Here is a 23,791-nt window from a genome sequence, read left to right on the forward strand (position 1 = left end):
GAGGTTGGAGTGGAGGAAGGAGTTCCAGATGCGAGCTAGGTTGAAGGATAGAAGGTTTTTGCCTGGGGATGTGTAGGTTTATGGACTTTGAGTAGGTTTTGATTGTTTGATCTTAATACTCTATTGGGTAGATGCATATTAAAAGCAGAAGAAAGGGAAGGACAGAGGGAGGGTTGAGAATAAGCTTGTGGCTAGAGTTAGTTGAGTGTAAGTGAGTTGATTGGGAAGTTCTAGCCATTTTAGTTTCTGGAGGAAAAACAGTGGTGGGTGGAAGACTTGTGGCTGGTGCTTAATTTTGCAATTTTGTTGTAGCAAGAGGAAAGTTGTTTTTGAGAGAGGATTGAAGATTAGTTAGGAGGGCACCATAGAGAAGGGAGGGATAAGGAAGGATGAAGCAAGTGTTATTTTGGTAGCAGAGGTAAGGTAGGCATTTTGTCTATAAAGCATACCAAGTTTTTGGTGGGGTTTTTTGATATTTTTTTGTAGGTGAGAGGTACATTTAAGTTGGTTGCCAATTTGTACCCCAAGTAGCTTGGTCTCTGACACCAATTCTAGGGGAGAGTTATTTTGGCTAGTGATTGAAAATGTATTCATATTGAGATGAGTAGCTTTAGAAGGGGTAAAAATCATTAGCTTGGTCTTGGAGGCGTTAAGAGCTAGATGATTTTTTAACATCCATTGCTCTGTTGTAGAGAAGGCATCTTGAGTTAGTTTTTGAAGTGTAGAGATAGAGGTGGCTGAGCAAATGATAGTTGAATCATCTGCATATTGGATGATGTTTGAGAATGGGATTGATTTGTGGAAGTCATTTATAAATATGTTGAAGAGAACAGGACCTAGAATGGAGCCTTGTGGAACACCTGTGGGGGTACTAAGGAATGAGGAGGTAGTTTTTTTTTCCATTTTACTGCTTGATTCCGGTTAGATAGGTAACTAGAGAACCATTGCAAGGAAGAGGAAGAAAGGTTAAGTTCTGAGAGTTTAGTTATGAGCAGGCTATGTGAGATGGTATCAAAGGCTTTGGAGAGGTCTAGTAATAAGGTAGAGACAATTAGGCCAGAATCACGAGCTCTATTTACTGTTTCAAGGAAGGAGAGGAGGGTTGTCATTGTGCTGTGGTTAGGTCTAAAGCCATGTTGTGTGGGAGTTATAAGGTGATTTTCTAGGAGATGAGGGAGGAGTTGAAGTTGGACACATTTTTCTAGGATTTTGGAAATGGGGGACAGGATGGCTATGGGACGAAAGTTGATGACGTTATTATTGTTGCCCCCTTTGTGGAGAGGAATAATATATGCTTGTTTCCAGATTTGGGGAACTGTGCATTCTTTTAGGGAATGGTTAATTAAGATGCTGATGGGATATGCAAGTGTTTCAGCAGCTTAACTAAGAAAGTAGGAAGGTATATTGTCAGGGGCGTTGGTACATGGTTTCAATTTCAGAAGGAGTTTCTTTATAGAGGATGTAGACATGGGATTGAATGAGAGGAGAGTGGAGTTGGGGGAGGGAGAGTTGGAGGGTGGAGGTGCTTGGGGTAAAGGTTGGGTAGTAGAAGTGGCAGAGGAGTTAGAGGATGGGAAACAGGAAGTAGAAGTGCCAAAGGATAGAGTGTGAGTGGGGGGGATGAGGGGGTGTTAGAGAGCATAGTGGAGTTGGAGAATGAAGAGGTCAGTTTTGCAATTGAGTCAATAAAAAATGAGTTAAATTGGGTGGCCAGATCTAGTTCAGAGGCATTTGAGTCAGGGGTGGGAGTATCTGGTGTACTAGGATGAAGGAGACTGGAGATCCCTTTCCAGAATTTCTGAGGGTTGTTTTTATTTTGGTTTTGGAGTGCAGAAAAATAGTTTCGTCGATCAGAGGTGATGAGTTTCTTTACTTTATTTCGAAGCATTTTATATTCATTAAGGAGCAGACTTGTTTTAAGTTTCTGGTAGCATGCCCAGACTTTATCTCTATGTCTCATGATTGCAAGAGTATGTTTAGAGAGCCAGGGGGCTGATTTTGTCTTTATTCTCTTTGTCCTTAGGGGAGCTTGAGAGTCAAGTAATGTCAAGAAAGTTGTGTTAAAGTGTGACACTGCCATGTCTAGTGGAAGGGTTTTTAGACAGTTCCAATTAATTGCTTGTAAGGTGTTTACGAAGGTAGTTGGGTTGAAATTTTTTTGGTCACGGATAGTTATATAGTTGTGGGTTTGTTGAAGGACAGTGGGAAGTCGGTTGGTGAAAATGGGTGAATGATCACTAAGGGAGTCTGGAAGGGTGCCACTGTCGGAGAAATAGTGAGGATGGGAGACAAGGATCCAATCCAGTATACTTCCACTGGAGAGGTTTTTAGCAGGGCGAGTTACTGAATTGATTAGTTGAGAGAAATTGTATAGGATAATATTTAAGGAGTTTGTTGGAGATTGAATGCAGGCCCAGTTGATGTTTACATCTCCCATGATTATGGTTTCGTTGCTAATGTTACTAGAAATCCAAGAAAGGATATGTTCAAGTGTGGAGATATTATCCCCTGGGGGTATAAAAAGGGATGCTAGACAAATGTGTTTGTGATTACTGATTTGTAGTAGAGTAAGGAGAAGTTCAGCATTGTTAAAGTGTGGAGTAGGTTTATTGTAGGGAGTGACTGCTAGGGAGGATGAATATATGAGGCTACCCACCACCCTTTTGAGAGGCCTGTCTTTCCTGATGATGGAGTAGTTTGGGGGAATAATTTCAGAGTCTTTTATATGTGGTTTTAACCAGGTTTCAGAAATAGACAGGATGTCAGGTTTATTGTGTATGAGCCAAGCAAGGAGGTTTGGGACTTTATTTACTATACTTTGGGAGTTTAAGGAGGTAAAAAGTAAGGATTTATTTGTGGCTGTTACAGGGGAGGGGCCTGGGTTTGGGTGGATATCACCAGACATGAGAGTGCTAATATGATATAGTATGGAACAGTTTATGTGGGCGGATAGTAAGGTAAAGATATTGGCTTCTGTTGTAGAGTGGAGGCATTTGCTAGTAGTTATAAAGATGGGGAGTGTATGGTAGGAGAGAAGTTTGTATTGGAATAAAAGAAGATAGTTAGAAGGATATAGATAGGGGGAAATAATAGAGTATGAATGAGGGAGAGGTGAGTTCTGATAATTAGTTATGTGAAAGTGTTGGAAATGTAGGGAAAAAGTGGGTTGGGAGAGATGGTCGTAATGGAATGAAGAGAGGAGAAAGAAAAGAGAAAGGGAGATGAGACAGAGTTTTGAAAGCATGTTTGGAAGAAAAAGACAGAATAATATCTGTGAGTAGATTTAGATGGTGTATAGAGGACACTTAAGTATAGAGCAGCAGGTAAATTTCCTATGTAGTATTAAGTATGTGGAGTAGTACTATATGTGGGGGGGTGTGGTGTGGGTGTGGAAGAGGAGTGTTTAGGCCAGGAAAGATGGTGATAGGCATCACTTTTGTCAGGAAAGTTATGTCAAATCTGGATAAGATTTTAAAGATCAAAGGCATCAGATTACCCAAGGCCTATAAAATCAAAGCTATGGTTTTCCTAATAGTAACATATGACTTTGAGAGAGCTTTTATGTGGAATTATTCAGAGGCTGCAGAGATTGTGTATATTGACTAATATTGGTGGATTGTAATGAAAAAAAGGTTTAGTGGCCTTTTATGGTTGAAATGTTCTGTAATGGGTAGTTTTGCATAATTGATTCATACGCTTTATTTCATTGCTTACTGGAAAATGTTCAAAAATACAAATTTAAAACACACTCTAATTAGCGGTGCTGTATTATACAAGGAATATAATTTAATACAATCAGGATTGTCCATCAAAGGGCCGGATTCACGAAGGCTTGCACGGAGTCTAAGAGCAGACTAAGCCGGCAGACAGCCAATATGTCTGCTGAGCGATCCAGCAACAGCCGGCAGGGGCGTGCATGAGAGCTTCTAAAACTACTCTTGCACGGACAGCATCAATGTATGGAAATTACCTCATTTGCTGCTGAAAGCTATGCAAATGAGGTAATTTTGCAATCCAGGAAACACTAACCTGTCCGTGGAAGAGTAGAGTTACTTGCAGAAATGTACTCCGTTGGTAATGGAGTACCATTCTGCAAATAGCAAAACAGAGCTATGACAGCACCAAATAAAGGATGCATCCAGTTGAGGAAGCATGCCAATGGCCAAATATAAGGCCATTGGCATTTATATCTGTTGCAAAATAATAAATATGAAAATATTTTTTTCCCCGATCTCCGATGTTTAAGCATAGCACAGCACCATGCAAACGTGAGGCGCTATAAAAACCAGAAAAGAAAGGCATAAATAGGCATTTTATTAAAAATATTCTTCTGCCATGCAGGTGAATGGCAGGCTGAAGACAACATGGCTACTGAGTAGTGATTGCTAAGGGGGGAAGCTCAGTTTGAGAGATGTAACCAAGCATTAGTAGGTAATCCTATGCAAATGAGGATAAGGATAGTGAATCCCAATTTTCCCTGCCATGTGAACCATGTCCCTAAAGTGTAAGTGTAGGATTAGGGGAGTAGTAGAGTAGAAGATAAGTGACATCATGAGGAGGTATGTATGAAAGACTGTAAGCTTATTGGAGCAGAGTGGCATGTGTTTGCTGTGAGTTACTCAGGACTGGAAGAGGCATGTCTACAGTTGTCTTAACTGAAACCCAGAAACCGAAGGTGTACGCTGTGGATACCACCAAAGTTTCTTGCAAAGATGCTTACACTGTGTGCACGTGTGTGCGTGCCTGTAAACCCGTCTAAGTCTGTGTGTGCATGTGTGCATCCGTTTAAGCCTGTGTAAGGCTGGCTAAGCATGTGTGCATGAATGTGCACCCGCCTCAGCCTGTGTAAGCCTGTGTGCACGTGTGTGCGCTCGTGTGCGCGTGTTTGCACTTGTTTGCGTGGCACTGCTCCCTGTGGAAACAGAAAGGGAAAAGGAAGGAAAAGAAGTAGTAGGAAGTTAACCAAGGAAAACTAGCAGAGCTGTCAGGTGAAATCAATCAGAATCAGCCAATTACACAGGCAGTACACTAGCCCAGCCTAGCACTTAAAACTCTGCAAACAACATTCCCACATGTTTTAGTCAGAAGCACTGCAGCACTGCAATATACAAAGAGAAGTGAAAACTTAAAAAGCTTAACTGAGACAAAAAAATGATAGGGGCTGCCATTGCTATTATAAGGCAACATGTGCAAGATGCTGAGGGTGGTGCCATTGCGAATGCTGCTGAGCAACCCACAGTGAGTAGATGGAGAAGAGTGTACAGACCCAGGGTAACCTACCAGGGGCTACATGAGCTGGAAATAGTGGAGAGCTATAGAGTGGACAGAGACCTCCTGCAGCAAACTGTTGAGCTGTGCAGGCCATGCCTCACACACAAAACCAACAGAGGGGAACCCATCCCAATGGAAACCAAGGTATGTGTTGACCTAAGAATACTAGCAACAGGTACCTTCCAGAGACCAACTGGTGATATGATGGGGATTTCACAGGCATCAGCATCCAGGGTACTGCACCAGTTCCTGAATGCCATGTCAGCACATGTCAGTGATCATGTATATTTCCCCAATTCCCATGAGGCATTGGCCAGCAATATGCATCTCTTCCAGCAAATAGAGGAATACCCTGAGGTAGTGGATGCAATTGACTGCATGCACATACACATCAAAGCACTAGCCGGTGAGTGGGGTAGGGACTACATCAACAGCAAGGGCTTCCACTCCATCAACTGCCAGGTTGTGTGCGATGCCCAGGGCATAATACTGAATGCGCGTGCTGGCTGCCCTAGAAGCTACCATGATTCCCATATCTGGCCATCTGACGCATCTGTACCAGACATTTGCCAATGGGGACATCCCTGATGGTCACCTAGTGGAGAATACTGGATATGCACTGGAGCTGTGGCTGATGACACCCATCAGAAATGCACACACACCTGAACAAGAACACCATAATGAGGCACACGCACAAACATGAAATGTAATTGAGCGTGTGTTTGGGATGCTCAAATTATGATTCTGGTGCCTGGACACATCTAGTGGAGCCTTGCAGTACTCACCAACTACATGTACAAATTGTCATGGTATGTGCCATGCTACACAATATGATCCTGCGAAAACAGCTGCAGCAGGAACGGCATTGGGCAGGGCCAAACAGCCACCCACCATTGCCAAGGCCTGCATAGGCACAGCGTGACTCGGAGGAGGAACAACCTGAGCCTTCCCCAGTAGGCAGAAGGAGGCATGCCCAGTATGCCTTGGCCTTGGCAAAGAGGCAATGCATAGCACATACACTGGCTTAGTAGGAACCTTGGAAATTATACCTCTCTCTGACTCGCACATAAAATAAAAGGGATGCCTAACTTGACACTACCTGTTTTCAAACATGTATAGGGAGTGTACTACGTGCATCCAACATAGGCAGCCCTGCAGCACCACCTGAGGCATGATTGCCATGTTTTAAGCAATATAAAGCAGTGCTAAGCAGCTTTTACCACTATTTAATATATGTAAACAATATTGCCCGTGCTAACTAGCGCAACATCGGGCAACGTTGAGCAATGTTGGGCAAGGTCGGGCAAAGTCGGGCAAAGTTGAGCAAAGTTAGGTAAACATGCTCATATTTGCTTTACTGTTCCTTAAACAGTCTGGTCTGCCCAGCATGAAAATAAAAAGCAGTGACAGGGCTCAAACCCAGGATACTGTGCACTATAGTCACAGTACTGAACCACTAAGCCATGACAGCATTACATTGGCATAGACACAGCAGGACAATTGTACACTAATGCAAACACAAAGAAATGCTGTATCATGACCATAAAGAGGCATATTCGTAACCTCCCCCACAGGCCTATGCAGACAGATCATACTGGGCATGCTCGCACACTTAGGCCATGTCTAAGTACAGCAGTGGGCCACAAATATCTGGCAGTTGCATGTTTCACCCCAGGAACCTGTCACTATTCATCAATCCTGCCTTTTGCACACAGTTATATGAAAACAGACACATATAATATATTGGAACCCTGTCATAATCAAACTATGCACCACAAGTACTTAAGTTGTTCACAGAAAGTGAAAAAGCGAAGAAGATCAATACACCTGCAATCATTATCATCAACAAACAATGTGCACTCCAAATGTTATCCATTCCATGTTCTGGCAAAAGAATCTGTGAAGGAGTCCATAGAGAACCATGAAGCTTCCTTCTGCTATGTCATAAATAACAATGTACACTCATATATTCCTGAGTCAGTGCAAACTGTAAATGACTTACGTTGCCAACATCCTGTCAGACAGGCCCATACATACATACATACATACATACATACCACCCTCTCACTGACAAAAGGCCTTATCATCATACCTGGAGATTGTGAAAGCAGAGATGTCACATATAGAATGGTTAAACAGCTCCTTCCAAACCTGAAAACATGGCGTCTATGGGATTACATTGATCTGAAGTAATTAACTTAATTTGTGCAGCAACCTTTGGGAATCAGATCTGACCTCGGATCCAAGCCGGCAGTTTTCAACAGCTTTAGATCAGAGCTCCAAGCTCCTCCCCTACCCATAATCCCCTGCCAACCCTGACTGACCCCAGATCTAGTTTGACATGGTTTCATTCAACAGCTTGATCCAGAGTTCCTGGCATTCTCGTTCTCTTTGTGAGAAAAAAAATTAACTTTTTACAACTTTTCTTTAATCTTTGGTGTGAGAGTGTGTTTAGCTCCCTTTTTAGTCTAAACTCTCTTAGTTTATTTTATTTCTAGTTACCTCCCCCTTCCTTCGTGGTTCCGAAATCAGTGTTGTGTGTGTGTGTGTGTTTGGGGCCTAGTGTGTGTGAGTTACTTTCTCGAGTATAGCTGAGGCCCCAAAGATAATGTTTTCTAAGTGCACCGAGTGTGGCCATAAGCTGTCCCCAGCGGATGGCCACACTCGGTGTGTATTGTGCCTTGGGGTTGAACAACTGTCCTCTGGTTGTACCATTTGTGCAGCGTTCAACCCCAGGGCACTTATGGACCGGGGGTCTAAGCTGATTCTGGTGGGTCTTCTGCCCCAGGACTCGGCTTCTACCTCCGGTCCCTCTGTGGCTCCCGCAGCGGCTGCGGCAGCTGCCACTCCTGCTTCCCTCCCCCCAGCTGGGACTCAACCTCCCACTTTAGGCTCGGAGGAGAGGGAGGCTAGGAAAGAAAGGAGGAGGGAGAAGCACCACAAGCAGAGGGCCGAGGCCTCTGCTTCAGCCCCCCTGGCTAAGCGGTCTTCTCCCTCCAGGTCTTCTGGTTCTCCTCCTTCTCGGATCCGGCCCCCATGCTTTTCAGCAGGTCCTGAGGAGGAGGAGACCCAATCTCCTTCAAGGTCATCGAGGCGACACTCCCGCCCCGCCTCAGTGGCCTCGTCGAGATCTACGAGAAGTCTCACAGATGCAGATTTGGATGATGAGAAGATTCTCCAGGCCCAATTGCAGATGGGAGTGCTGCCCCTCCGGAGAGCTCGACCCCCTTCTTTGCCCTGATAGCTCCTTCTCCATCCTGTTTCCTGGGTTCGGAGTCTTCAGAGCCGGGCAGCCTTGGAGCCGAGGGGGGGGTGTCGGCACCGATAGTCTCGGGTACTTCGGCGCCGACACTTCCCTCGAGTCTGTCGGGTCCATTTTCTTCAGATCCAAGCTCTCGGAGCCGAGGGCTGAGCTTCGGATCCTGCGGTATTGGTATGCCTTCGGCTCCATCTGGGTCGGAGCATGCTGGTTCGTCAGATCCGATCGCTTCGGCGCCGGCCACGATCCATCCATTGGATCCGAGGGAGAGTCTGCTTTCGGATCTCAGAGAGAGCAGCTCTCCCTCAGCATTCAACATGGTGGAGAGGGTTCTGTCGAGGGATTCCAGGTCGCCGACCCTTGCCATGGCTCCACCCTGCACTCCTTCTCAGTTGGGCCCAGCTTCCATCACCCAGCCCCAGGGACAGCCTGCTTTGACATCCCAGGTAGTTCCAGTGGAACAAGACGTTGCTGGTGAGATCTCCTCGGACAGCCCCCCCCAAGGAGGTCCCTCACAAGCAAAGGTGCAAGAGGAGGGAGCTGGACTCCCCCGAGTCCTTGACTGAGGACACAGATTTGGAGGAAGGGGAAGGCTCTCCAAGATCACCCCCCGAAGATGTCTCATCTGGTGACATCATGGAGATGCTCAGAATAAGCATGAATAAGGGGTGGTCTGCACCAAAGCCTACCTCGGATGAATCCGTGTTCCTGGAGGCATTTGAAGCAGGCCCGTCTACCTCTTGGGTGTCCCCTCCGGCCGACCCCCTGGTAAACTTGATCACTACCAGGGCGTGGAAGGAGCCAGACACTGTGGAGCCAGTCCACAAGCACCTGGACAAGATCCTTAGCCCACCCTCTGACAAGTTTCACTGGAGTAAGGGTCCCCCTGTAGATGCCATGTTGGTGGCGGCGGCCACTAAGAGGGAACTTGCTCAGGAGAGTCCCTCGGTTCATCCCCCAAGCAAGGAGTCTTGGTCGATGGACCGCCTAGGGAAGCGGGTGTTTAGTTCAGTGGCCTTCTCTGTGAGGTTGCTGAACTACATGACACACATGCTCCGACTGCAGAGGGACCTTATCAAAGAGTATGCTGCGTCGCCCCCTGAGTCCACGTCGGCAGAGGACAAACGATTGCACTCCAACCCGGATTGCCACTCTACGATCCATATCTAACACCTCTATGCGGCTTCTGTCTCATGCCACAGAAGGAGCCGCTAGAGCCGGCGGAGCGGGCCTCGTTATGAGACATCAGGCCTGTCTCCGACTCTGTGATTTTACGGAACCCTTTAAGGCATCGTTCACTAATTCCCCTTTTGATGGTTCTGCCCTCTTCGGCAAAACCATGCGAGATACCTTGGTCCAGAGCGAAAAAGATGAGAGGATGTTGTCTGCCATTGGAGTCTGCTTCTCTGCTCCCCAGACGTCCTTTTCTAAGAACCAAAAGGGACAGAAGAAGATGTGGTTCCGGAAGTTGCAACAGTCCCGTCACGCTCCGGACTCCCAGCACTTCCGAGGCAGAGGAGGGCAGGGTAGACACCACCCTAGAGGCAGAGGGGGCCCACGGAACTTTGGATCCAGAGAACCCTTCTCGGACCAACCCATGCAACACCCCTGAGGGGTTGCCCGACTGCTCCACTCTGGAGGCAGTCGGGAGTGTTTCTCAAAGCACCCAGCAGCTTGGGAGTCCATCACAACAGACCACTGGGTGCTTCGCATCATATCCAGAAGATATCAAATTCCCTTTTCTCATTATCCAAGCAGCCCCAGATACCTCCCAGATGTCCCACCTGAGCAGAGGGAGGCCACAACAATGGAAATCCAACATTTGCTGGAAAAAAGAGCCATCCAACATGTCCCCCCAGACCAATGCAGGTCTGGGTTTTACTCCAGGTTCTTCTTGGTGCCAAAAAAGATGGGGGACTTAAGACCGATCCTCGACCTCTCTTCCCTGAACCTGTCAGTAACCAAAGAGAAGTTCTGCATGGTCACTCTTCAATCCATTCTCCCCCTTTTGCGGGAGAATGATTGGATGTGCTCTATAGACCTCAAGGATGTGTACTACCACATTCTGATGGACAGGCAATCCAGGAGGTTCCTCCACTTCTGGCTGGAAGCCAGTCATTTCCAATTCAGGGTCCTCCCCTTTGGTCTCACCACCGCCCCCAGGGTATTCACCAAAGTGTTAGCAGTGATAGCGACCCACCTGAGGCTCCAGGGAATTCACGTCTTCCCGTACCTGAAGACTGGCTCCTGACCGCCCCGATAAGGCATCTACTCTGTGCAGCCAGAAACTATTTTCTTTGTCTAGCTCCCCGGCTGGGGATCACTATCAACATAGAGAAGTCATCTCTTACTCTGACTCAGACTATAGATTTCATAGGGTCCAGATTGGACACAAACAAGCTCCTATCTTTCTTGACCACAGACCGGCTACTATCCCTGAGGCTACATGTGCAGGCCATTCTACAATCTCCAGCTCCCCCAGCGGAATTGGTCCTGAGGGCTCTTGGCTCTATGGCAGCAGCGATCAACCTATTGCCAATGGCACGTTTGAACATGAGGGACTTACAATGGACCCTCCAGGTCCAGTGGTCCTTTCTTCACTACCCTCTGAGCCATCCCATTCCCCTCAGCAGGGCCTGCAAGAGGGCCCTCCTATGATAGCTCCAATCTCCAGACCTTCAGCAAGGACGCCCCTTTTCTATGACCCCTCCACTAGCCACAGTGACCACGGACACCTCCCACCTCGGGAGGGGGGGGCATAGTTCGGGCAGAACAGTCCAAGGCACGTGGGACCTCACGGAGACCTCACTGCATATCAACGTCCTAGAGATGAGGGCAGTGCTGTTAGCGTTGCAAGCACTTCAGGACCTTCTTCCTGTAGGAACGATTGCGATTCAGATGGACAACATGTCGGTTGTCTGGTACATCAACAAACAGGGGGGAACCAGGTCTTACCCACTCTGTCGAGAGGCCATGAGGGTGTGTGAATGGGTGATCTCCACCAACCGCTTTCTCATAGCAATGCACATTCCGGGATGGTCCAACATCCTAGCGGACAAACTAAGTCACACCATCCTGTTACCATACGAGTGGTCTCTGAATCCCGAGATAGAGAATCGGATCTTCGCCAAATGTGGTCAACCCTGTTGCGATCTCTTTGCCTCTCCCTCAAACACAAAATGTTACAGCTACTTCGCTCTCATTTCCCCCTCTGGGGGACAGTATCCATGACCTAGCAGGTGCCATCCGTAATTACACTGAAGTCACTGATAGACGTTGGGGAGAAACATTAGATGTCCTCCACAATGTCATGTCCATGTGTCAGGACAGTGCAGGCCAGTTGAGTCGTCGACATGGACGTATGCCAGCAACAGCAGCTGGCAGTCACCATGGATGTTCCTCAAGCCACAGCCGCTCCCGTAGTGCCAGTACCAGCCCCAGCAATGTTGGGGGGGACTGTCCATAGAACGTCCTAGAAGACCATGTGTACGTGGCTCTGGACGGTCCCAGCAGGGCCTGGGTCCAGTGTACATCCTTCTACCTCTGGGGATAGTACCCAGTTTGGCTTAGTACCTGATAGTGTCAGTAGCACCCCTGCCAGGCAGAGGTACCATATCCATGGCCAGAGACAGTGATCTGTAAAGCCTCACAGGTACAGTCTCTGGCTGTCCCACAAATACCCATATAGGGCAGCCACATGGTGGAACTGTGTGCATGCAGACACGCACACACATAAACCAGACACCTAGGGCTAACACATACCTGCACACATTACATCAACATTGGCCCATAGCAGTATTCTTGTCCCCCCCCCCCACACACACACACACACACACACACACACACACACACACGTCGATTGGATGGCTCACTGTAGGCCTCTGGCAAACCAACAACACACCCTGTGCATATGATGAAACCTGTGCCACCTCCTGTCATCTGTAACATTGATGCAGGAACAGGCTACCCTGCTGCTGATGCACAGGGTGACTTTATAGCAGTATAGCAATGTTAGCATGTTGTCAGCAGTAGAGTGTAATGATATTCTTGAAGGTGTAGCTGAGCAGACATGATGCATTAAAGCTATAATTGTCATTGTAGTATTGTTTACACCAGTGTTAGTTCCAATATTGTATTGTCCGTCCATGTGCCACTTGGCTGATGTGTGCAGTATTGGCAGCATGTGTTAGAGAGTGGACAGTATGTGTGGGATGTGTGTAGCACAGATTTGCAGGTGTACATTTGTGAACATGGTGGAGGTGCACTGTCTGCATGTACGTGCATAGTGGACACATGGGCAGGGTGACATACCCTGTATTACACAGTAACACTCCATAGTTTCTATTAGTGGCCAGTATGCGTTATACTCACACATTTCGGAACCTGACTACACATGTGTGTATGACATGGTTTGACACTGTGCTGTGGGTGATACTGTTACTATCTGTCATTGTTTTGCATTCTGGTAGTATACATAACTTCAACAGCCTGACCATAACCAATTGTTAGATGATGTCTTGACAACTGACCCCAGATGTAGGACACACAGCAACATTTGGAGCCTTCAGGTACTATACTATCCCAGTAACCAGTGGTATTCACCTGCACCCATTACTGAGACCACTCCTGTTTGGCATATAGCTCTCTTAGGTACAAGCAATCACATTAGGGATATTTCCGTCCACGTCTGGTAATGCATACTGTGGCCTGTAATGCATTCTCCAGGTGACACACATATCCTCTGCAAGGGTATCATACAGACAGATACCTGTTGTCAAACCCATGCTGTAAAGCTATAAGCCAAACTAAGCATAGTTATCCACCTTTACGGAACATAGTATCCCCACCGTACCACATAGGTAGTAGCCACCAACATGATGAACAGGTACTGATGTGTACATGAAACCTAGTGTTGCATCATCTCTCCTTTGATAATCACATTTCCTAAGGTATTTTGAAATCCCTCGGTGGATCACATAAGCAATAAGGGGTCTGCATGCATATCCACAAAGGTTGTTGTACACCTATAATGAATAGTCATCATTTACAGACTTTGCTGCATTTGAATAGGTCTGACATATACCTCGGCCATAAACTCTCACTCACACAATTCAATAGAAACTGTAATGAGTATGTGTGACACTGATGACCTAGGTCCAGGGATCACTGCAGTGGCTGGCCTTGTCACAAGCATACAGATGTGACCTAAGGTCTGGGAAGCAGCCATACAGTCTGGCAAAGATGACAGCTGTGTTCTTGGAGAAATCCGGGTTCCCATACATGCAATAATTGAGGTAACATGTACGTATATGTATTTGCCACACAGCTACCTCACATGTGCAATGCATACTGATATGTCATACAGTAGTTAAAGCAAAACTCAAAACACATTGACCAACAGTGTCACACACAAAGAACACACACACTCACCAAGTGCAGGATTCAAATCCCTAGCTGACTACTTCATGATACGACAGAAATACGCATTAACACGACACGCTATACACATTACTGGGAGGTCTCTTTTCCACAGGTATATTTGTAGGATGGTGACATCATCAGACTTGACAAAGATAAGTATACCACTTGTAAGATGTTCTACTACTCTACAAAAAGGTTGCTCCTCTCCAAGGTAATTACACACAAACACAGTTGTCAAGTGCAGGAATCAAACCCCTACCTAACGACTTCATGATACTAGAAGAGTATGCATTAACATGACACGCTATACACATTACTGGGAGCTCTTTTTTCCACAGGTATATTTGTAGGATGGTGACATCATCGGACCTGACATAGATATGTATGCCACTTATAAGATGTTCTACAACTCTCCAAAAAGGTTGCTCCTCTCCAAGGTGATTACACACAAACACACAGTTGTCACGTGCAGGATTCAGAACCCTACTTAACTAGCTCATGATACTAGAGGAGTACACATTAACACGACACACTATATACATTACTGGGAGTTCTTTTTTTCCACAGGTTTATTTTTAGGATGGTGACATCATCAGACCTGACATAGATATGTATGCCACTTTTAAGGTGTTCTACTACTCTCCAAAAAAGTTACTCCTTTCTAAGGTGATTACACACAAACACACACAGTTGTCAAGTGCAGGATTTAAACCCCTACCTAATTACTTCATGACAGTAGAAAAGTACACATTAACATGACATGCTATACACATTACTGGGAGGTCTCTTTTCCACAGGTATATTTGTAGGATGGTGACATTATCAGTCTTGACAAAGATAAGTATACCACTTGTAAGGTGTTCTACTACCCTACAAAAAGGTTGCTCCTCTCCAAGGTAATTACACACAAACACGCATAGTTGTCAAGTGCAGCTGTCAACCCCCTATCTAACTTCTTTATGATACTAGAGGAGTACGCATTAACACGACGCACTATACACATTACTGGAATCTCTATTTTCCACAGCTATATTTGTAGGATGGTGACATCATCAGACTTGACATAGATATGCATGCCACTTTTAAGGTGTTCTACTACTCTCCAAAAAGGCTGCTTTTCTCCAAGGTGATTACACACAAACACACTTATAGTTGTCAAGTGCAGGATTCAAATCCCTATCTAATTACTTCACAATACTAGAGGAGTACGCATTAACACATTGTGCTATACACATTACTGTGAAGTCTCTTTTCGACAGGTATATTTGTAGGATGGTGACATCATCAGACTTGATAAAGATTAGTATACCACTTTTAAGGTGTTTTACTACTCTCCCAAAAGGTTGCTCCTTCCCAAGGAGACCACAAACAAACTTGTCAAGTGCAGGATTTAAACCCCTACATAACTACTTCATAATATTACAGGAGTACACATTTACATGATGCGTGATGCACATTACTGTGAGCTCGCTTTTCCACAGGTATATTAGTAGGATGGTGACATCATTAGACTATACAAAGTGGGTTAAATTAGGTGACATTAGGTGGGCTACATAGAAGGAATGTCTAAACACTTTGGCCATGTGATCATCAAAGGGGAGTTTACTATCTACCTGTGTCCCCAGGGCCATAATGACTTTCTCCGTACATACTGGATTACCACCTATGTGGTAATTTGTGTGCACATTGTTTTGCCCAAAGGGGATGACTATGCATTCTTTGGCATTCAGCTAGAGGGCATTGTTTTGACACCAGGTATCAGTCTCTGTAAGACACTTCTGGAGGATGTCTGCATCAGCCGTAGAGTCGATTATGGACCACAGTTAGCAGTCATCTGCAAACCTGTTCAGCCATACACCTCCCATGCTTGCCTGTACCTCTGAGCAGTATCTACTGAACAGATGGGGTCCCAGAATCAAGACCTGTGGGATGTCATTTGTGACTGGCTTAGAGTCGGACATGGCACCAGCAACTCTGAACATGTGTGTTTGATCTGTGAGCCACTTGGCCACCCATCCTGTGACATAGCTGTTAATGTTCAAGCTGGTACATGTGTCAATGATGACAGAGTGGGGATTGATCTAGAAATTCCTTAGTGAGGTCCAGGTGGGCTGTGTGGACTACTTTCACCTCCATCTATGTCCTTGGTAACTGTTTGAAATAAGTCAACTAGATTTAGGAGCCAGGATCCGCCTTTAATAAGGCGAAGTTGTGTAGAGTCCAGTGTCTGGAGGTCTCCAATGTCTCTGTTTATGGGTTCCATGACAATTTGCTCAATAGCTTTGTAGACCAGGCTGAGTAGACATATAGGGCAATGGTTTCCAGGTTCTGTTGTGGCACCCCCTTTGTGGAGCTGGATGACTGTTAGTGTATGCCATTCTTTGGGTACATAGCCTGTGGTACGCTTGAGTCTGGACAGTGGATGTAGGTGAGGGTGTAGTTCCTTTTGGGCCTAGTGTAAGACGCAGCCTGGGACACCATCCAGTCCCACTGATGCTGTGTTCTTAACTTTGGAGAGGGCTGTCTTTACCTGCATGTCGATGACGTCTGGGGCTCTGCATCCTTCTGTGATGGACACAGGCCCATTTGGGGGCGATGGGAGGAGTTTACACTGAACTTGTCCCCCTGGATGTGGGAAATGAAAGTCGGTTCAGTGTACTTCTTTCCATTTTTTAGTAGCTGACAGCATATTTGGAAGTTGACACCTACATGTCTGGTATAGTTACCGAAGGCTTTGTGGATGTTATTCTTACATTCCTTGGCTATTTGTCTTTAGAAACTGTCCTTGGATTATTTTATGAGTGATCATTGTTTCTTCCTAAAAATTTCCTTTAGTGAAGTTGGCTCTATCATGTGTTTGTTTCCTCCTTATGTTGTCTAGCTTATTTATGGGCAACAACCACCTGATTGTTGTCTTACTTTTGGAGGAGTGCATCTTGGTTTTGTTTGTGATGTCTCATTCCATGCATCCCTGTAGATGCTCATAGGATGCACTTGTAAATGATTTGGCAGATTGTATACCATTATCCTATAGCAAGAGGTCTTTGGAACGTTCCACTTTGGTCTTGGGAAGTGTGCAGTTTGCTTTTGAAAATGTCTTCACAGTGGTTTCATTGACTGGGTGGGTGGGGGGCAGGATGTGGATGTCCAGTGTGATTACTTTATGATCTGAAATTACCAGCGAGGGGTTTATCTCTGTTGTGGAACACTGGTATCCCATGTTGGTGATGATCATGTCCAGTATGTTGTCACCTGTAGTGGGCATGGTGACCAGCTGTTCCAGGGTGTTAGAGTTTTTAAACTCTAGGAAACATTGGGAAAAGGACTTGTACACAAGTAATTATCCCACTCAATGTTTGGGTAGTTGTAATCTCCTCATATAATGGTGTTTGATAGGACCTTTATATTTTCCACTGTTCTCAGGAATACTGAGTGAGGTTCCTGAGACAAGGTACGTGATCTGTAGCAGGCTACAATCTGATGAGCAGCTTTGCCCAATATTAGTTGCACTTGCATGGTCTCCAAGGCCTCATGCTGTGCCACTAACCTGAAGGTGTGGGTATCCATAAGGTAAATGGGTACACCCCTTCCTTTTGTATTTCACTCGTGGTTTTGGGTCCGAAGGTCAGAGCGATTGTGAGTGTTTTACATGGAGCATGTCCAACAGCTCTGTGTTTGACATAGCTTTGTATGTTAGGCAGTGAACACCTCTGAGTAGGCGATATGCACGGTAGTACAGATGGAGCATTTTGAGATGGTCTGTGTATGGCATGTATTTCAGGCCACTAATGCTCTTTGTGAGGTATTGCTGCAGGCTTTCCAGTTGTTGTAGTTGTCTTGTGAGGTACATAGCAAAAGTGGCATTGTACTCTATTATAGTTCTAGTGAGTGATGAGTAGAGGGGAACAATGTCCTCTTCTATTCTGCATGAGACACATTTTTTTGATGAGGTGTGCCACATAGGAGGGTTTCCTGGCTACTGTGGGAATGTGATTATCACAGTTGTGTCCACTGTCCACCTGTGACCCAATGTCTCTTGTCACACTTTCATGCTCGCACACAGCCTTACACAGGCTTACACAGGCTTAGGCGGGTGCACATCTGCGCACACAGGCTTAGACAGCCTTACACAGGCTTACACGGGCACACACAGGCTTAGACGGGTTTACAGGCACGCACACACGCGCACACAGTGTAAGCATCTTTGCAAGAAACTTTAGTGATAGCCACGGCGTACACCTTCGGTTTCTGGGTTTCAGTTCAGACAACTGTAGACACGCCTCTTCCAGTCCTGAGTAACTCACAGCAAACACATGCCACTCTGCTCCAATAAGCTTACAGTCTTTGATACATACCCCTCATGATGTCACCTATCTTCTACTCTGCTACTCCCCTAATCCTACTCTTACACTCTAGGGACATGGTTCACATGGCAGGGGAAATTGGGATTCACAATCCTTATACTCATTTGCATAGGATTGCCTACTAATGCTTGGTTACATCTCTCAGACTGAGCTGCCCCCCTTACCAACTACTACTCAGTAACCATGTAGTCTTCAGCCTGCCATTCACCTGCATGGCAGATGGATATATTTAATAAAATGCCTATTATTTTATATTTTTTTCTGGTTTATAGAGCGCCTCACATTTGCGCTGCACTGCGCTATGCTTAAACATCAGAGATCGGGGAAAAAAATGATTTTTTATTATTTTGCAACACATAAAAATGCCAGTGGCCTTATATTTGGCCATTGGCATGCTTCCTCAACTGGATGCATCCTTTATTTGGAGCTGTCATAGCTCCGTTTTGCTATTTGCAGAACGGTACTCAGTTACCAACGGAGTACATTTCTGCAAATAACACTACTCTTACTCGGACAGGTTAGTGTTTCCTGGATTGCAAATTTACCTCATTTGCATAGCTTTCAGCAGAAAACGAGGTAATTTGCATAACCTAACACTATCCGTGCAAGAGTAATTTTAGGAGCTCTCATGCACACCCCTGCCAGCTGTTCCTGGATCGCTCTCGGCAGACATATTGGCTGTCTGGAGTCTTACTCTACTCTTAGACTTCGTGCATGCCTTTCTGAATCCAGCGCTAAGAATCTTAGTGGCTTTTTCTTGACTATTTTTGCTTATTGTACTTTAAAAGCCATTTCTACTGAGGATCTGTTGTTATTTTTGCTGCATTTTATTGTGAAATCAGTTTGTTGTGTGTGAACTTTGATTTTCAACTTGAAGTATATAATTTAAACTGCATTTACTACTGTAGGCATCACACTCAATTGTGATAGCCTTTTCTGTGCATATTTACTGTTTAAATTGCTTTTTCTGTTTAATTTCACAACCCCCCCCCAAAAAAAAATACTATCGCTACTGTTCCTTTCACGCCCTCTCATATACTAGAATAGTCCAGATCCCAGATTCGCTTGTTTCAGGACTTTAGTTTGTGTTTCAGAGTTGTCCAGATCTTAGTTTGGTAGTGGGAAGTCTTTCCACTTATCATTGAGAGTCCTAAGCATTGGGCAGCCTGTCTGATGTAAGAGGAGTAGTTCTAAGCTCTGAAATTAACCATATATGCTGGTTTGCACTGATTTCTATTTCTTTCAACTTTCTGCATTAAAAACCTGTGCTTGCATGGGCTTGTGCTTGGCAGATCCTGTTTGGTCATCCTGCAGACTACTACAGCACCAAAAACGAGAAGAAGAGACTTTTTGCTGATTCTAATAGTATTAGTCTAGTATCTTATTGGCTTTTTCTTGACTGTTTTTGCATATTGCACTTTAAAAAACATTTTTCCTGTGGTTCTGTTATTATTTCTGCTGCAATTTACTGTGAAATCGTTTACTGTGTGTGCACTTTGATTTTCAACTTAAAGTTATTAATTTAAAAGGTATTTACTACTATAAGCATCACACTCAAGTGTGATAGCTTCTTCTGCTTAATTTCACAAAAAAACAACCCCCCCAAAAAAATATATGATCCATTCTTTTCATTTCCTGCCCTCTCCTATACTAGAATAGTCCAGATCCCAGATCTGCTGGTTTCATAACTTTTCTGAGTTGTCCAGAACTTGGTGTGGTAGTGGTAAGTGTTTCTTCTTATCAGTGAGAGTGGTAAACATTGAGCAGCCTGTCACAAAAGAGTGGTCTCCTGCTCTGAAATTAACCTTATTGTCCATTTTGGGCTGATTTCTATCCCTTTTAACTTTCTGAGTTAAAAACCTGTGTTTGAATTGGTTTGCACTTGTTTTAGCTAGCAGATCCTGTTTGGGCATCCTGCAAACTACTACAGCACCAGAAACGAGACGGAGAGAATTTTTTTTGCTGATTCTAAGTATCTTAGTGGCTTTTTCTTGACTGTTTTTGCTTATCGCACTTGAAAAGCCATTTTTACTGTGGTTCTGTTGTTATTTCTGCTGCATTTTGCTGTGAAATTGTTTTACTGTGTGTGCACTTTGATTTTCAACTTAAAGGTAATAATTTAAACTGTGTTTACAACTGTAGGCATCACACTCAAGTGTGACAGCTTTTTCTTTGCATATTTACTTTTTAAATTGCTTTTTCTGTTTAATTTTACAAAAAAAAAAAAAAAAAATACAAAAAAAACCCTATCTGTTCTGCTCACTTCCTGCCCTCTGCTATAGCAGAATAGTCAGGATCCCAGATTTGCTGATTTCAGGACTTTAGTTTGTGTTTCTGAGTTGTCCAGACTTTGTAGTAGTGGGAAGCATTTCTGCTTATCAATGAGAGTGGTAAGCACTGAGCTGCCTATCTGCTGCAAGAGGAGTGGCTCTGCCCTAGGGCCTATACAAGCCCAGCCAAAAAGGTACACTGGCTTTTGCCACCCAAGAATAGGCTCTATTTTCCTGTACCATGTCGAGCAGAGCCACAGAAGTGATCCCTGGGGTGAATTTCCTATTTCCCATCCAATCATCAAGATTTTTCTTGAAGAGTACTAATGAGGAGCTTTGCTTGATATAGATAAATAGTTTGTTCCAGAGTATGGGAAGTCTCTGGGACAGGAATCTATCCCTCTGGCATGTTGTATTTATTGTGTTGACAAGGTTTAGGTCCCTAGATCATGTAGCTTGGAGGGATTGGGACTGTTTTAAGTGGAGCATGTCCAACAGCTCTGGGTTTGACATTGCTTTGTATGTTAGGCAGAGATCACCTCTGAGTAGGCAATATGCGACGGAGTAATGCTGGAGTTTTTTGCGACGGTCTTTGTAGGGCATCTGTTTGAGGCCAGTAATCCTCTTTGGGAGATATTTCTGTGGCCTTTTCAGTTGTTGTAGATGTCTTGTGAGGTACATACCAAAAGGAGCATTGTACTCTATAATGGGTCTAATGAGTGATGAGTAGAAAGGAACAATGACCTATTTTTTTCTGGATGAGAAACCTTTTGTAATAAGGTGTTCCATGTAGAAGGATTTCCTGACTACTGTGGCGATGTGATTATCAAATGAGAGACTACTGTCCACCTGTGCCCCAAGGTCTCTTATCACACTTTCGGTGTTAAGCATACTACCGCCTATGTTGTAGTTCATGGGTACAGAGTTTTTACCAAAGGGGATGACAATGAACTTTTTGGCATTGAGCATGAGGCAATGGCTTTGACACCAGGCATCTGGCTCAGTGAGGCCCTTTTGTAGGGTGTCCACATCATTAGGAGTTTTGATTATGGCTCTTAGTTTGCAGTCATCTGCAAACTTCGTTAGCCAAAGACCTTCTGTGTTAGCCTGTACTTCAGAGAAGTAGATACCAAACAGGAGAGGGCCCAGGACTGAACCCTGTGGTACTCAACTTGTCACTGGTCTGAAGTCGGATTTGGAGTCTGCTACTTTCACAGTGTGGGTTGTGTCAGTGAGCCAGTTGGCAACCCTTCTTGTGACATAGGGCTTTATACCTAGTTTAGTGAATTTATCTATAATTCCAGAGTGGGGGATGGTGTTGAAAGCCTTGGCGAGATCTAGCTAGGCTGTGTGAACCACCTTACCCTCGTCTACGCCTTTGGTGACTGCCTCAAAGAAGTCTGTCAGGTTTAGGAGACATTATCTGCCTTTTACAAACCCAAAATGGGTGGCGTCCAGAGTTTGGAGGTTACCAATGTTTTTAATCTGAAATTAACCTTATTGGCCGTTTTGGGTTGGTTTCTATCCCTTTCAACTTTCTGAGTTAAAACCCCATATTTGCCTGAGTTTGCACTTGTTTTAGCTTACCAGGTCCTGTTTGGGCATCCTGCAGACTACTACAGTACCAGAAACGAGAAGGAGAGAATTTTTGCTGATTCTAAGTATCTTAGTGGCTTTTTCTTGACTGTTTTTGCTTATCGCACTTTTAAAGCGGTTTTTACTGTGGTTCTGTTGTTATTTCTGCTGCATTTTTCTGTGAACTCATTTTACTGTGTGTGCACTTTGATTTTCAACTTAAAGTTAATAATTTAAACTGCATTTACTACTGTAGGTATCACAGTCAAGTGTGACAACCTTTTTGTGCTTATTTACTGCTTAATTTGCTCTTTATGTTTAATATCACAAAAAACAAAAAAAAAAAAAAATCGTATCTGTACTACTTGCTTCCTGCCCTCTCCTATAGTAGAATAGTCAGGATCCCAGATTTGCTGGTTTCAGGACTTTAGTTTGTGTTTCTGAGTTGTCCAGACCTTGTTGTGCAAGTTGGCAGTCTTTCTGGTTATCAGTGAGAGTGGTATGCATTGAGCAGCCAATTTGTTGGAAGAGGAGTGGTTTCCAGCTCTGAAATTAACCTCATTGTGTGTTTTGGGATGATTTCTTTCCCTTTTAACCTTCTGAGTTAAAAACCTGTGCTCGCACAGGTTTGCACTTGTTTTAGCTCTGTAGATCCTATTTGGGCATCCTGCAGACTACTACAGCATCAGAAATGAGAAGGAGAGACTTTTTGCTGATTCTAAGTATCCTAGTGACTTTTTATTGACTGTTTTTGCTTATCGCACTTTTAAAGCGGTTTTTACTGTGGTTCTGTTGTTATTTCTGCTGCATTTTTCTGTGAACTCATTTTACTGTGTGTGCACTTTGATTTTCAACTTAAAGTTAATAATTTAAACTGCATTTACTACTGTAGGTATCACAGTCAAGTGTGACAACCTTTTTGTGCTTATTTACTGCTTAATTTGCTCTTTATGTTTAATATCACAAAAAACAAAAAAAAAAACAAAAAAAAAAATTGTATCTGTACTACTTGCTTCCTGCCCTCTCCTATAGTAGAATAGTCAGGATCCCAGATTTGCTGGTTTCAGGACTTTAGTTTGTGTTTCTGAGTTGTCCAGACCTTGTTGTGCAAGTTGGCAGTCTTTCTGGTTATCAGTGAGAGTGGTATGCATTGAGCAGCCAATTTGTTGGAAGAGGAGTGGTTTCCAGCTCTGAAATTAACCTCATTGTGTGTTTTTGGGATGATTTCTTTCCCTTTTAACCTTCTGAGTTAAAAACCTGTGTTCGCACAGGTTTGCACTTGTTTTAGCTCTGTAGATCCTATTTGGGCATCCTGCAGACTACTACAGCATCAGAAATGAGAAGGAGAGACTTTTTGCTGATTCTAAGTATCCTAGTGACTTTTTATTGACTGTTTTTGCTTATCACAATTTAAAAGCTGTTTTTACTATGGTTCTGTTGTAATTTATGCTGCATTTTACTGTGAAATCATTTTACTGTGTGTACACTTTGATTTTCAATTTAAAGTTAATAATTTAAACTGCATTTACTACTGTAGGCATCACACTCAAGAGTTTCAGCCTTTTCTATACATATTTACTGTTTAAATGGCTTTTTATGTTCAATTTCACAAAAGAACAAAATAAAAAAAC

This window comes from Protopterus annectens, chromosome 6.part0, assembly GCF_019279795.1.
Source record: "Protopterus annectens isolate FY-2018-M chromosome 6.part0, PAN1.0, whole genome shotgun sequence".
Classification (NCBI taxonomy): Eukaryota; Metazoa; Chordata; order Ceratodontiformes; family Protopteridae; genus Protopterus; species Protopterus annectens.